Source organism: Poromitra crassiceps (assembly GCF_964638095.1).
Source record: "Poromitra crassiceps genome assembly, chromosome: 6".
NCBI lineage: Eukaryota > Metazoa > Chordata > Actinopteri > Beryciformes > Melamphaidae > Poromitra > Poromitra crassiceps.
Genome location: NC_139627.1, coordinates 14432238 through 14446822, shown reverse-complemented (window position 1 = coordinate 14446822; position 14585 = coordinate 14432238).

The window sequence follows — 14585 nt, the reverse complement described above, 5'->3', positions numbered from 1 at the left end:
GGACACCTTAACTCGGACTCTAAGGAAAATCTTAACTTAAGGTGCTTATGTGCAACTGGCCCCTGGTCTTGACAGCCCGATTTTGGGATCAAAAAAGGTGACTGTTGCGTCCCTGAAATTGACAGCTTGAAAAATTGACAAAATACAAAGCAACAATTTTTATTTATTTTATTTTACTTATTTGAAGGACAATGCACATTAATGAACATTTATGTAAATGTGCCAGTGTTAGCCAGATGGCTATATTTCAACTGCTGTCCCTTGGAACTCCAGTTAGAATTGCCAGTGCCTCACACACACTGACAGGAGTATTAACCCTATAGTAGAGTGGATAAGCACAATAATTGTGCACTTTTTGAAAGAAACGTGAAATTTCACATAGTTAGGGAATACCATAAGGTTTATTTTCAGATTGGCAGGGAAGTCAGATTTGACCAAAATTCCAAGATGGCCGCCATTTTCCCGGGTCTAATGTACAAATGTGCTTATAACAAGTGTGCACTTTAAAAAAGCACAAAAGTTCTCACATAGTGAGTGAATACCATAAGGTTTAGTGTCAGATGTGGATGGAAGGTGGATTTGGCCTCAAATCCAAGATGCCTGCCATTCCCCCGGGTCTAATGTACAAATGTGCTTATAACACAACACTGCTTCAAAAAACCATGACATTTCTCAAATAGTGAGTGAATACCATAAGGTTTATTGTCAGAGGTGGGGGGGAAGTCAGATTTGGCCTCAAATCCAAGATGACCGCCATTCCTCATCTGGAGATGTTTCCACCTTTTGTTCACATGAAAGCCCTAAAGCAACAACATCATGTCCATTGTTACTTTTATGAGTTGACATAAGAAGCCAGAAGCACCGATGTGTACACAGGCAAACAAGCAGTAACTCTGTGTGGAGATTTACTACAAAAATGATGTTTCACTTAACTAGAAATAACAATGAATCAATCATGCAACGTTAAGTCATATTTACACAACTGTTTCGTTGTGACAACCATTGTTCTGTGTAAACATAACTTATCCTAGGTGCCTCGACTAATTTAACATAGCATATATCACATTCATGATAAAATAAATTATAAATGTACAGTGTATTGGAGAAGCAAATTTTATTTTTGTCTGGTCAGTCATTTGCAAGAATCATGTTGGCCAGTGTGGCCACCCAACAAAGAACCCCTTGAATTTGACCATTTTTGGGGGGTATTTAGCAGAAACTCTTGGCCAGAGCAACTTACAAGTCATCAGGGCCAAAAGTAGCATACAATGCATTAAGAGTGGGCGGAAACATCACACTACACAAAAACAATAGTCCACCAACCAAAAGGCAGGTGAAAACACAACACAGTCAATAGTGTGTGTGTGTGTGTGTGTGTGTGTGTGTGTGTGTGTGTGTGTGTGTCCTTCTTAAAGTGCATGATGGGCAGCTGTAATCCAGGTCCTGTCTTGGCCTAGATCCAGTGGAACCAGAGGCCACATGTTGTGCGCTCAATCTGAAAGAAAATATGACATTGGTCATTCAAGTGAGATTTCAGTGAGAGCCTAATTAATTTCCATAAAGTAACAAGTAAGTCAGCTTTGTTCCTACCCAGTCGTCGTGGTCGTTCTTTTTGAGGACTTTCAGAGAAACCACACAGTCTGCATAGGTTGGACATGTCATCTGGTGAAAATATAAAAAAAAGGTATTTTGAGTGTATTCCCTCAAAAGCAGATTGGTAAACTAAATAGAACAAAAGCTAATGTTTGTCTGGACAGATGCCTACCAGAATCTGTTAGCAGCCTATAACCTATGTCCATCCTTAGCCTTCGTATCCCCTCCGGATCAGTGTGAAACTCTTTCCATTTGTAAGTGCACGTTCACACCATACGCCAAAGCAACACCAAAGCCACACAGTTTAATTTCAGCATCCTTGTTAACAGGCGACTCCGTTCACACCGGCCGCACGCCACACCACACCGAAGCCACGCTGATCCGATAGTTTCAGATTCTGTTCTATTTTCCAAGCGTGCTGCGCGCTGATCCCGAGCTGCCAGGCAGGCAGTCAATGCAATTTGTGAGGGGTGGGAGGGGCCGGAGCAGTGGGCGAATGTACCTACTGACTGTAAAGCGCTTTGGACAAAAGCCCTATATAAATGCAGGCCATTTACCATTTACCGGCTGCTGTGCTGAGGAGAAGTGTGTTTCTGGTGTGACCGCTTTGGCATCAGATCAGCTTGAGATTGCTTCACGCTTCAGTTCGGCATGGCTTTGGCGTATGGTGTGTTCGGCCACTAAGAATTAGTACTGCAAGCTGTAGAAAAGCCAAGGTGAAATATTAAACTGTCAGACCATTCAGTCAATTGGACAGGTGAAGTGCACTCATGCCTGCCTTGCAAACCAGAGCACCACAAGATGATGTAGGATGCTGTAGAGTACTCCACGTCCAACAGGATATAGTTAAATTTATTTTCTCCATGAACGTGTTCTCATTGGTCGAATTGCACCAAATTCAACACTGCACTTCCTTGGGTCCGCAGCAGCACACACCCGCCAAGTTCAAAGTTGCTTTCACTTTCTCCCATTTCATCATGTTTTCACCTCACTCCAAATACAAGGTCTTTTGGTCCTTCGGATAGATAACCTTCACAACACATGGAAATAATTAAGTAATTTATCGAATTTAGGTCCAGATTAACCACATACAGTATAATCATGTCAAATGTCTTCCTCACCACAAGTCTCCAGTGTTGTTGATGACAAACTGCCCCAATCAGTATGGCAAAATCCATTGGCTTAAGCTGAAATAATATTTTGGACTATAAAGTGGAACTCATAGCAATCATAATGACATGGTATTTGGATGTTATTGCAATATTACAGTGGTTACCTTTTTCAAGGCCTTGTATGATCCTGTCCAAATCTCTAACAGCTGGAAGGAGTCGATGTGAAATACCTTTTTGCCAGTGGGCAAGCTTTTAATTGTAGTGGCACTGAATGCATTCACAACCTAAAATGACAATTTATTAGCCATTTCATTTCACATTGAGACATATTTTTTGCATTAAAAAAAGATACAGGGGAGATACAGATGATGTTAACTGTGAACAAAATGCACTCAATATGTAGCCTAAATAGCATATTATGCCACTTACAATCCTCTGGGTTGACTGAGGCTGACTTTTGAACAGCAGGGCTTATAGATGGGTGGGCAGGAAGCGGACTGAGGGTTCTGGATAATGGTGATGGAGACGAGAAGCGATGAGGAAGACTAAGGTTTATGGGTGATGGTGTTGGTGATGGAGATGGGGAGCCAGGAGGAGGACAGAGTTATGATGGATGGTGGTGGTGGTGATGGAGATGAGAACCGACGAAGAAGACTGAGGTTTATGGGTGATGGAGATAGAGATGGGGAGCCAGGGGGAGGACTGAGGGTTGTTGTTGATGGCGAGGGAAAGCCAGGAGGAGGACTGAGGGTTATGGTTGACGGTGAGGGAGCCGATGGGCAGGCAGGAGGAGTTGAGGGGATGATTTGTGGTTGTGTGGCCAGTTTTGTGGTCTATTTTGTTTTTTAATTGTTTTCCCTTTTTCTGGCTGAAGGTCAGCACTTTCCCCATCCAAGATTACAATTGTGAATGGCCCCAACAAATCTGACTCCATCTTCCCCCCTTCCTCAGTTCCTGGCGGATGTTTTCTGAGCACCTTGTCTCCTACAATGAAGCCGTCCTCCTCCCCTTGCTCCATTTTCATACCTTTGCCCGTTTCTTTAGCTCTTACCTGATGATCATCCTCTTCAGGATGATAAGGGTTTTTAGGCCCTCTGAAATGTCCTCAGTCCTCAGCAGATTCTCCACTATCTCATCAGTTATCTACAACAAAGGTTTAGTTAAGGAACTGATTTATCAGAATTCATAGAGTAGATACGGAAATATCTCCAATCTCAACAATAAGAATTTTGCACGTCTTACCTGACATTCTTCTGGAATCTGAAGGGTATCTTGCCTCCCTTCCATACATGAGGTAGTATGGGCGGTACCTGGTGGTGTCGTGCATTGTGGTGCGTAGTCCAAATACCGTAGACTTAAGGTATTTGTCCCAGGTATTTGGATACCTTCCAACCATTTTGTTCAGAACTCTGAAATGTCCAAGAAATTATATATATATATATATATATATATATATATATATATATTTTTTTTTTACCTTTATTTATACAGGGGGAGTCTCACTGAGAGCAATGCTCTCTTTTTCAGGAGTGCCCTGTTCACATTCACACACACATTCATACCTGGAAGCTGACCAGTACAACCACAGTCTGATCTGCTGGCCACTGATCAGCTCCACTGGAGCAGATGGGGTTAAGGGCCTTGCTCAAGGGCACCTCAGTGGTGGTAATGAGGGAGGGGCAAGCGCTGCCTTTTCACTTTCCCCACCCAGATTTATCCTGCCGGTCCCGGGGATTGAACCGACGACCTTCCGGTCACAAGCTCGCTTCTCTAACCATTGGGCCACCACTGCCCCTATATTGATTTCACACTTTAGAACAAGACTGAAATGTGGTTTTCTTTATGATCACTGATTTATAGTAGAGCCGCATACTGCAGAACAGCGCAATTAAGCCTCTCCACCAAGCAGTTTGTCTGGGGGTGATACGGGGCACACTGGTGATCTTCAGCCTCATACAGGTGAGTGTTCACCTAGGATTGCAATAGGAAAAACACTGAACCAAGTGCTTTTTCATTGTGGCACTATTATGCATTAAGACTCACTGGTGCACTTCATATCAGAACAAGAGAACAATAGTTCCAGTTTAATTTGAGGCTAAGATTAATAGACTGAAAAGGACCTTTAAAAATAACCTGTACAGGAGTTATTAAGTTGCCATGGTCAATAAATCACATTATAATTAGGCCTTCTCTGAATTCAACTTACCGAGTTCACAAATTCTCTGCCATTGTCAGCAAGAAGCCGTTATGGGGACCCGTGCTTCAAAAAGAAATCCAAGATACACTCAGACACTCTTGTATTTCAGGGACACACACACACACACACACACACACACACACACACACACACACACACACACACACACACACACACACACACACACAATAAATATAACCAATCCTACCAACCTCTCTGTATCTCTATCAGTCTCTGTCTGCCTCCTACTATTGCTGCACCCGCTCAACAATCAGCACCGTTCTGAAGTCTTCTTCACATATACTGTATACCCTTGCACATGCTCAGTTGTGATTGGTTAATTGATTCACCACACCTCTGTATGCTTGTAGGACAAATAATTACTTATGCAAATGAACATTAAAACTCACATTTTCAAAAGGCTAATAGCCTATTGTGTCATTGGTATGCATTTCTGTATAGTTGTCTAGATGTTACATGCATATCTCCAAACTGTTTTTTTAATGCATTTTGTTGGTGTTATAAACACAAGGACAGCCAAATCCACGAATTTAGAAAATGTCATCTCTTGCGACCTGTCGCGTGCAATGCTACCTTCAAGCATGAGGAAGTCTGAAACAAGTTATTTTTCATCCACCTATATTAAAATATGTTACCTAAGTAATCAAGTATCTAGTTGGGTAGCTAGGTGATAGGTGGTCACTTGAGTTACAGACAGACCCATCATCTTTGCTTCCATTCAACCTAAGTAATGTTCCCTCCCTCCAAAAGGTCCTAAAGACAACGCTGTTACATTATTATAACAGCTTAAAATAACTTTTGTGATTGATGATTGATTAGGCGACTTACCCCTGGTCACATAGTTCTCAGTTCTTCTCTTGATAGAGTGTCTGAGTGCCGCTGCTGTTTAGTGAGGCCCTCTGGGAGGCCATTATGGACTTTAAAGTCCACAATCTCCTGGATATAGGTTGGGTCCACGTTTTGTCTCTTTCTGTCTGTCAGTTGTTCTCTCTGTCTGTCCTACTCACCACACTGTTGTAACTTCTACACAACCTTATATAGGGATCCCTCTATAGAGGGTATGCACACCCACTGAAACACGCCCCCTCAATCAGGAATGAGTGTCAAAATCAAGCCGTTTTCCCACATGCGTACCGGAAAATTACCTGTAAGTCAATATCGGACATTTCCCTTCACACCTCTCCTCTGGCATGTGGGAATCTATCAGCGAAATTGCCTGTATGTGTGGGGGGGGGGGGCGGCGGCACTGCAGAGCGGGTGGGGAGTGACGTGTCGGCAAAACTCCGAATGGTGAAATAAGTTTGCTTGTTTATCCGTTCACCTGCGTCGCGTTGAGGCACTTTTTACAGCCTGGCTTCATTTGATGTGTCCGGGCTTGCCTTGGCTGTCGGCAACGTTGCTTAGTCCCTGTCAGGCTGTGACTGAAGGAGGAGGACGGACTGTGGCCAGAGAGCGAGCAGAGAGGAGAGGGGAAAATCAGCACACACACACATGAAGCTGACATAGGCTACTGCTCTTATTATCACAAGATAATTTCGCCAGTTTGCTTTAATGTGCGCTAATGATTAGATTATGCCCGCTGGAACATTAAGCAACGTGTGTACACCTCGCCCATGAGAGTGTCGCGCAGAATATGAAGATAGACTAAACCGGGGACAGATCATGACAGTGTTATGTACCTCTGCGCTGCTGCGTGAGACTAGAGCCGTCTGGAAGCGAGAGAGACCAGGAGGGAATTTATTTTGGGAAGATGCTCTGAACAATTTTGACGACGTGGAATGGAAGCGTCATTTTCGCATGTCCCGGTATTACGTGCTGAGTCTGGTCCGACCCGCACGCAAGATCACCCGGTGGCGAAAACCACTGGAAGCGCGTTTGCGACTGGCAATAGTCCTTTGGTGGTACGCAACACCAGGGGAATATCGAACAATCAGCTGTGTATTTGGTGTTGGACTGTCTACTGTGTGCAACCTGGTCCACGAAGACGTCACAGCCCACTGATAGCGGAAAATGACTGGACCCCTTTCTCACCTGTCTGTCTATCGCGGCATACCGGTCTTCTGACTAGCTCAAAACTGGTGAAATGGCCGCGACGACGGGGTCGCGCTTATACCGGCACGGCGCCTTTCCCACATGCAGCCATTTGACCACGTTCCGGTCATTTTGCGGTACAAAGCGCATGTGGGAAAAGGGCTTCAGTGTCAAGTTCCTCCCTGAGCAGCAGGTGTCAGTTATCTAGGCTGATTACTGCATTCAAGCTCAGTCTTGCTGTGACTCAATGGGCGTGACCCCACAGTGACTTCTGCCTCTGTGACATCACATGCATACCCCCTATTGGTGGTAATCGATTAATTGGCCAGGTGCACTAGGGGCTTCTCAATTGATGGTAATCAGACAATTGGATAGGGCCTTGGTTTGATGGGCTCAGCCAATTTGCACTTAAGTTACCTTTCACTGTGTGAGCAATAGAGAGCCAAAGGATCAGGTAGGGCCATATTACTTCACTCAGGCCCAAACAAAAAGAAAAGCAAGAGAACGAAGGAAGCGGGTTAAGGATTCTTTTGGAGACTTTTTGCTGAAGTTTTGGTCCAAGTGAAATGTTCTGGGGTCTCATCTATCAAACCCTGCATAGAATCCCTACTAGGATTCCTAGGACTGTGTTGAAAAGAATGACTAACCTATCAGTGGCCGTGCACACACCTGCACGCAATTCCCTGTTACCATCAGCGCAGCTGCCACAGTGATTATGCACGGGGATCTGCCCCATATCCCGTCCCCTGCATGCTCAGAACCAATCAATGGTCAATGCAACTCACCACATGAAGTTACAGCGCATATAAACCAGCCTTATTATAACTTCAAAAGAAAATGGAGATGGCGGGAAAAACGGGTGATTTGGTGTGATAATCAGAATGTCATATGTATTAACATTGCAGCTGAAACATATTAATCCCTGTATTCACTTCTCAGTCAGCAGCACCGTGCTGTGTTGGTGGCAATTGCAGCAACCCATGTTAAGGGCTTGCCCAGGGGTGGATTTGAACTGCCGACGTTCGGCTCGGCTTGCGGGACGGACACGCTAACCACTGCACCAAGAGAGCTAGCTCCCTTGGCGGAGCTGATTAAAGAGCATGATGCAGGTTAGACACCACTTTGCATTCATATGTGGGACTATTATGTAGCAATTAGGATTCTCTTTTGTTTTTTCCCACACATAGCTGCATCTAGACTGGTTTTTGTGAAGCATCTGGCATGCCCACATAAAACCCAACAAATCTAGCAATAACACCCGTGACGATTTTAATACACAATAACAATCAATAAATGTTCCCTCGGAACATTACCTCCGTACGCCGACCGTCTGTCTCGGTCTGTCCGCCCGTCGAGAGCCCGCTCACTACAGTACATCACCTCCACTCTATAGCTGAAACTGCTCTCTTCTTGAGCTCCAGCGAGTGCCACTTGTGTCCGTCTCCGACGATAAAGTTATCCCCCTCAGACCATTCTGCAGCCGGCTTACACGAGAGATGGTCGGTCCCAAATGTATCTTTGCAAATAGGCGTTATTTTGAAAAACCAATTGCATATTGGGGGTCAACTGGTTTTTACCGCTAGTTACATTTGACTACTGAAACTATGGCGTGCCATATTAACCATAGATAGAGCCCAAACTAAACAGAAAGTAAACAGTTGCCTTTGGGGGGGAAATGGGGCGGAGTTTTATTTTCTTCCCATCAATGCCGAAATGCATTCTAGGCAGTGACAAACTATCATACCAGACAGAGGGTCAAAATGCTATTGGTTTTGGTGGTAAATTATCGTACAAATACGATAATTATCGTACATCTGGTGTTTTGGAAAGTTTTCTGCTGTACACATTGACTGTATATTATTATTATTACAGTAAGTACAGTAGCCCAAGTGTCGTCACAGGTGTTATCTGCACAGATGGCATTTGTTTTGAACAGGTGCATTATAATGCCACCTTTTTCCTCCATATTTCTTTTCTTTTAATTTTGTTTTTGTTTTTTGGGGATATTTTCATAAGAATCTTGAGTCCTGACTGTAAATATATATATTTTTTTTTACCTGCACCACGCTCTTTAAAGTGTCTGTTTTGTGTTGGCTGTGTAGCTTTCTGTCTCATCAGTGAGACTCCTTCATTTTTTATATTCTGTCTTCAGGAATTCCAGTGTCGTCAGGAACTTTCCTTTCATTGCCACAGCTCTCCACTAGGTGGTGACATCGCTGCACTAATCCAGTCCTATAGGACTTCCCTGCTGTTGCCTGAAGTCAACACTGGATGTCATCAATATGGATTCTGCATGAGGAATTCAAGCACAGAAAAGCAGTGACAAGAATCTATAGTTAGGGTCAAATCAACAAGAAAGTAGATTGAGCTGCATTGCTTCTCATGTTGATGGAACATCATTTCCTTGGATTCATTCATTTCAAATTGTACATTTCAGAAACAATCTAAAGTGAGCATGATATTGTTTAGGGTCTGGGATTGCTAAAAACATAAAGGACGCGGTGCCAACTCTTTTAGTAAATGGCCTTTGAAAAAGTCAACATCAGTCGCCAGATGATCAATCATACGCTAAATTTAATATAATTAGATTTGTGACAGTCCCCACTCGCCCGCATTAGCTGTACATTAGCTGTTTCCCATGGTTCGAAAAAGGTGCTATATTTATTGATAGTCACTTTTTAGAAATTAAATCATGAGGGGGTTTAAAAATGATGATGTCAGTCATCAAGTTGATATCCCAAATGTCTTAAATAGATGGAAAATAAGCCACACAATGCTCCTCATATGTAGCAGCTTCCCATCCCGTTGTCTGCCGGGTCCTCGTTGCCCGACTCCTCGAGACAGATAGAGACAGATAGAGACAAATAGAGACAGATAGAGACAGATAGAGACAGGACTCTGATAGGGAAGCTTTCTGGATTCATACTCTGCAGACTGAACATCCTAAAGGCCTTAATTAGGAGTTATTGTTAGGATGTTTCCTCTAGTTATTTTCTTTTACCGTATTCAATTTTATCTATAATTTTTTTCGAACCTTTTCTAATAATACTTTTTCTACATGGCCCCTAGTGTGTATATGTATGGCTCTGCATGTCATACCTGGCACAGTAGGACTACACACACAGGGCCTATGCGTTTATCCTATTGGCTGAATAAGCTGCAGGACAGGTTGGCCAGCTTCCCTTGCAGTGTTTTTTGACATTAGACTGATATCCTTGGCAGGCACTATGTCGCTCTTTTAAACCTTCTGTTTTGGTTTGTGCAATACAGGGGTGTTCTTGTTTCTGGGTGCGATAGGATAGCATTTCTGACTGCGTCTTTATAATTATTTTTATAGCCTATGTATTTCTATGGTAAGATTTTGTATTTTCGATAAGAGTGTGTCATATGTATATATAATACACACTTTTTGTAACAGTATTTTCATTTCCTTCTCTAATCTGATACACATTTTCTGTATAGACCTTTATTGAAGGCTTGACGCTGAAACGTCCGTTGTGCTCTCCGTCCCAGGCGACTATTACATTTTGAAAGGACATTCTGGAGTGCTGGCCTGCTTCTTTCTGGCTCTTGTACTAATATAAATTCTGATTTTTTTTTTAACGATGCACCACACTCTTTAACATTCGTTAAAACATGACAATCACCCGAAAATAACCAAAACTGGAGTTATGAGGTTTTCATCCAACAGCACTGGCGTAAGGATCGGTGGTGCAGGCGGTGCGGTGCACCGGGGCCCAGAGCTGTCAAGGGCCCATGAAGAGTGCTCGCTTTGGGGAGATATAACGTACTTACAGTTTCTGCTGCAGTCAAACTCCAAATAAACTTCCATGCTGTATTATGCAGTCAGCACTTGCCCTCATGTAGCTTACTAGGCTAACGAATGCTATTAGCTTTAAGTTTAGTTTACTGGATTCAGTGAATTTCCGTCATCGTATGGGAAAATACGAACGCGTCTCCTGTGAGGTTCTGGTGACATTGACCATATAGGAGTTGGAGCAAGAGATTAGGAATATCCCTTCACGTAGCGTAAGCGGCCCTCTTGTTTACAGTTCGGGGGTCCTGACGCACAATAGACGGCTAACAATCTGCCTGACGAAAAAGATAATGAGTGAGTCCATATTTTCTATAACAATATAATTGTTAGGTAGGGCCCAGAGCAAATATTTGCACCAGGGGCCATGGCAATGACGTTACCCCACTGTCCAACAGCGATAAAAAAGTCAAACTTGTGAGAGTGACTGTGTGTGGTTTGCTGCTGCTATTTCCTTCACGTCACTTGCTGAAAGCTAACAGACAGAAACAAAGCAGGAAACACTGTCAGCAGCATCAGTCAATCATACAGTTAGTGTCGTTTTCAGTTGTCTCATCCCTCAAGATGTGTACAGATATGTATGCCAGGCCAGACTTGACACAGAAGGTGAGATATAACAGAGGAGAAGACCAAGAGGAGAGAGGAGAGCGGGAGGAGAGGATGGTGGAGATCTACGAGAGCGCAGACACTTTGAGAGACCAGCTGCAGCCTGAAGGAGGTACATCCAAAATAATGACACTTGAATATTGTAAAATGAAGACTTGTGGATGTGTTACAATTAAATAACGATCAATGGATACTTCATCAATTTCATATTTCGAGGCCTTGGAGCCAATGGGGTGAGTGCGATTTTGGGAGAATATGAGTATTATATAATTGGGTTTTAGCAAACTCTGTCCCAGGCCACAGCTTCGATGTCTGGTTCCATACCATCCTTCCTTTACATTATGAAAGGGAGCACGCGGCCGAGCGGCGTATGCCACGCGCAGTGGGCGAGCTGCAGGGCGGGCGAGGCCGCGAGTATGCCGTTTTACATGTGATCGGCCTGAAACTTTCAGGGGGTGTAAAGAGCACCCGTGCGCCACCCGGATCTTTTTATTAGGTGATTGCCCTCCTAATGATGTGATGTCAACAGTGATGTAATCAATGATGTAATCAGTGATGATGTCATCGGTGATGTCATCCTTCCCGGCTGAGGCAAGTTCAGTGATGATGTCATCAGTGATGATGTGATCAGTGATGTGATCAGTGATGATGTGATCAGTGATGTCATCCGTGATGATGTCATCAGTGATGTCATAGAGCAGGCAAGGCCGCCGAGCTGCGTATGCGGCACGCAGTGGGCGAGCTGCAGGGCGGGCGAGGCTGCGAGCCCGTGCAACTGGCAAGCGTAGGAATGGAGCGCGCGCAGCGCACGAGATTTCTAGTGTAATTATATATTAACTACAAGTTGAATACATTCACACTTCGATTTATAGGTCCGGTACCATGTAAATACATTATGAACTACATTTGAATAGAGAGGAGGAGGTACCATGTAAATACATTATGAACTATATTTGAATAGAGAGGAGGAGGTACCATGTAAATACATTATGAACTATATTTGAATAGAGAGGAGGAGGTACCATGTAAATACATTATGAACTACATTTGAATAGAGAGGAGGAGGTACCATGTAAATACATTATGAACTATATTTGAATAGAGAGGAGGAGGTACCATGTAAATACATTATGAACTATATTTGAATAGAGAGGAGGAGGTACCATGTAAATACATTATGAACTATATTTGAATAGAGAGGAGGAGGTACCATGTAAATACATTATGAACTATATTTGAATAGAGAGGAGGAGGTACCATGTAAACACATTATGAACTATATTTGAATAGAGAGGAGCAGGTACCATGTAAATACATTATGAACTATATTTGAATAGAGAGGAGGAGGTACCATGTAAATACATTATGAACTATATTTGAATAGAGAGGAGGAGGTACCATGTAAATACATTATGAACTATATTTGAATAGAGAGGAGGAGGTACCATGTAAATACATTATGAACTATATTTGAATAGAGAGGAGGAGGTACCATGTAAACACATTATGAACTATATTTGAATAGAGAGGAGCAGGTACCATGTAAATACATTATGATCTACATTTGAATAGAGAGGAGGAGGTACCATGTAAACACATTATGAACTACATTTGAATAGAGAGGAGGAGGTACCATGTAAATACATTATGAACTACATTTGAATAGAGAGGAGGAGGTACCATGTAAATACATTATGAACTACATTTGAATAGAGAGGAGGAGGTACCATGTAAATACATTATGAACTACATTTGAATAGAGAGGAGGAGGTACCATGTAAATACATTATGAACTACATTTGAATAGAGAGGAGGAGGTACCATGTAAATACATTATGAACTACATTTGAATAGAGAGGAGGAGGTACCATGTAAATACATTATGAACTACATTTGAATAGAGAGGAGGAGGTACCATGTAAATACATTATGAACTATATTTGAATAGAGAGGAGGAAAGCAGGTACCATGTAAACACATTATGAACTACATTTGAATAGAGAGGAGGAGGTACCATGTAAATACATTATGAACTACATTTGAATAGAGAGGAGGAGGTACCATGTAAATACATTATGAACTATATTTGAATAGAGAGGAGGAGGTACCATGTAAATACATTATGAACTACATTTGAATAGAGAGGAGGAAAGCAGGTACCATGTAAACACATTATGAACTACATTTGAATAGAGAGGAGGAAAGCAGGTACCATGTAAATACATTATGAACTACATTTGAATAGAGAGGAGGAAAGCAGGTACCATGTAAATACATTATGAACTACATTTGAATAGAGAGGAGGAAAGCAGCCGAAGAGGAGAGAGGAGAGGAGGGGGAGAGGATGGTGGAGATCTACGAGAGCGCAGACACTTTGAGAGACCAGCTGCAGCCTGAAGGAGGTACATCTGAAATAATGACACTTGAATATTGTAAAATGAAGACTTGTGGATGTGTTACAATTAAATAACGATCAATGGATACTTCATCAATTTCATATTTCGAGGCCTTGGAGCCAATGGGGTGAGTGCGATTTTGGGAGAATATGAGTATTATATAATTGGGTTTTAGCAAACTCTGTCCCAGGCCACAGCTTCGATGTCTGGTTCCGTACCATCCTTCGTTTACATTACGAAAGGGAGCACGCGCAATTAAATAACGAGCAATGGATCAGTTAAATATTTCGAGGCCTTGGAGCCAAAGGGGTAAGTGTGATTTTGGGCGAATATATTATCTATATAATATATATTATATATATATGGATTGAAACGGCTAAGAGATCTTCTCAATGCCAAAAGGACACAACTGAAATCATGATTGATACATTTGAATGACACAGAAAGTGAGGATTGTTATGGCTCGTACACATGACCTGACAGCCGTCAGTCACTGTGCTTTTCACATTACACAACTTCACACATTACACAACGTCTTTGAGTGGTTTTCACACTATGACTCACACTCACACAATACACACTCTATGACTCACACTCACACAATACACACTCTATGACTCACACTCACACAATACACACTCGCACAACATGAGTCTTTCTATGCAATTGGTTCAAAAATCATATTTATTAAATCATATTGTTTAAATGTGTTTTTTTGCATGTGGGACAGCAGTTTGTACTCATTCCATAGAATGGCTTCCTCTATCAGAGCACTTGCCTGCTTGTACCCTGTTAGTCTGACTCACTGGAAGAAG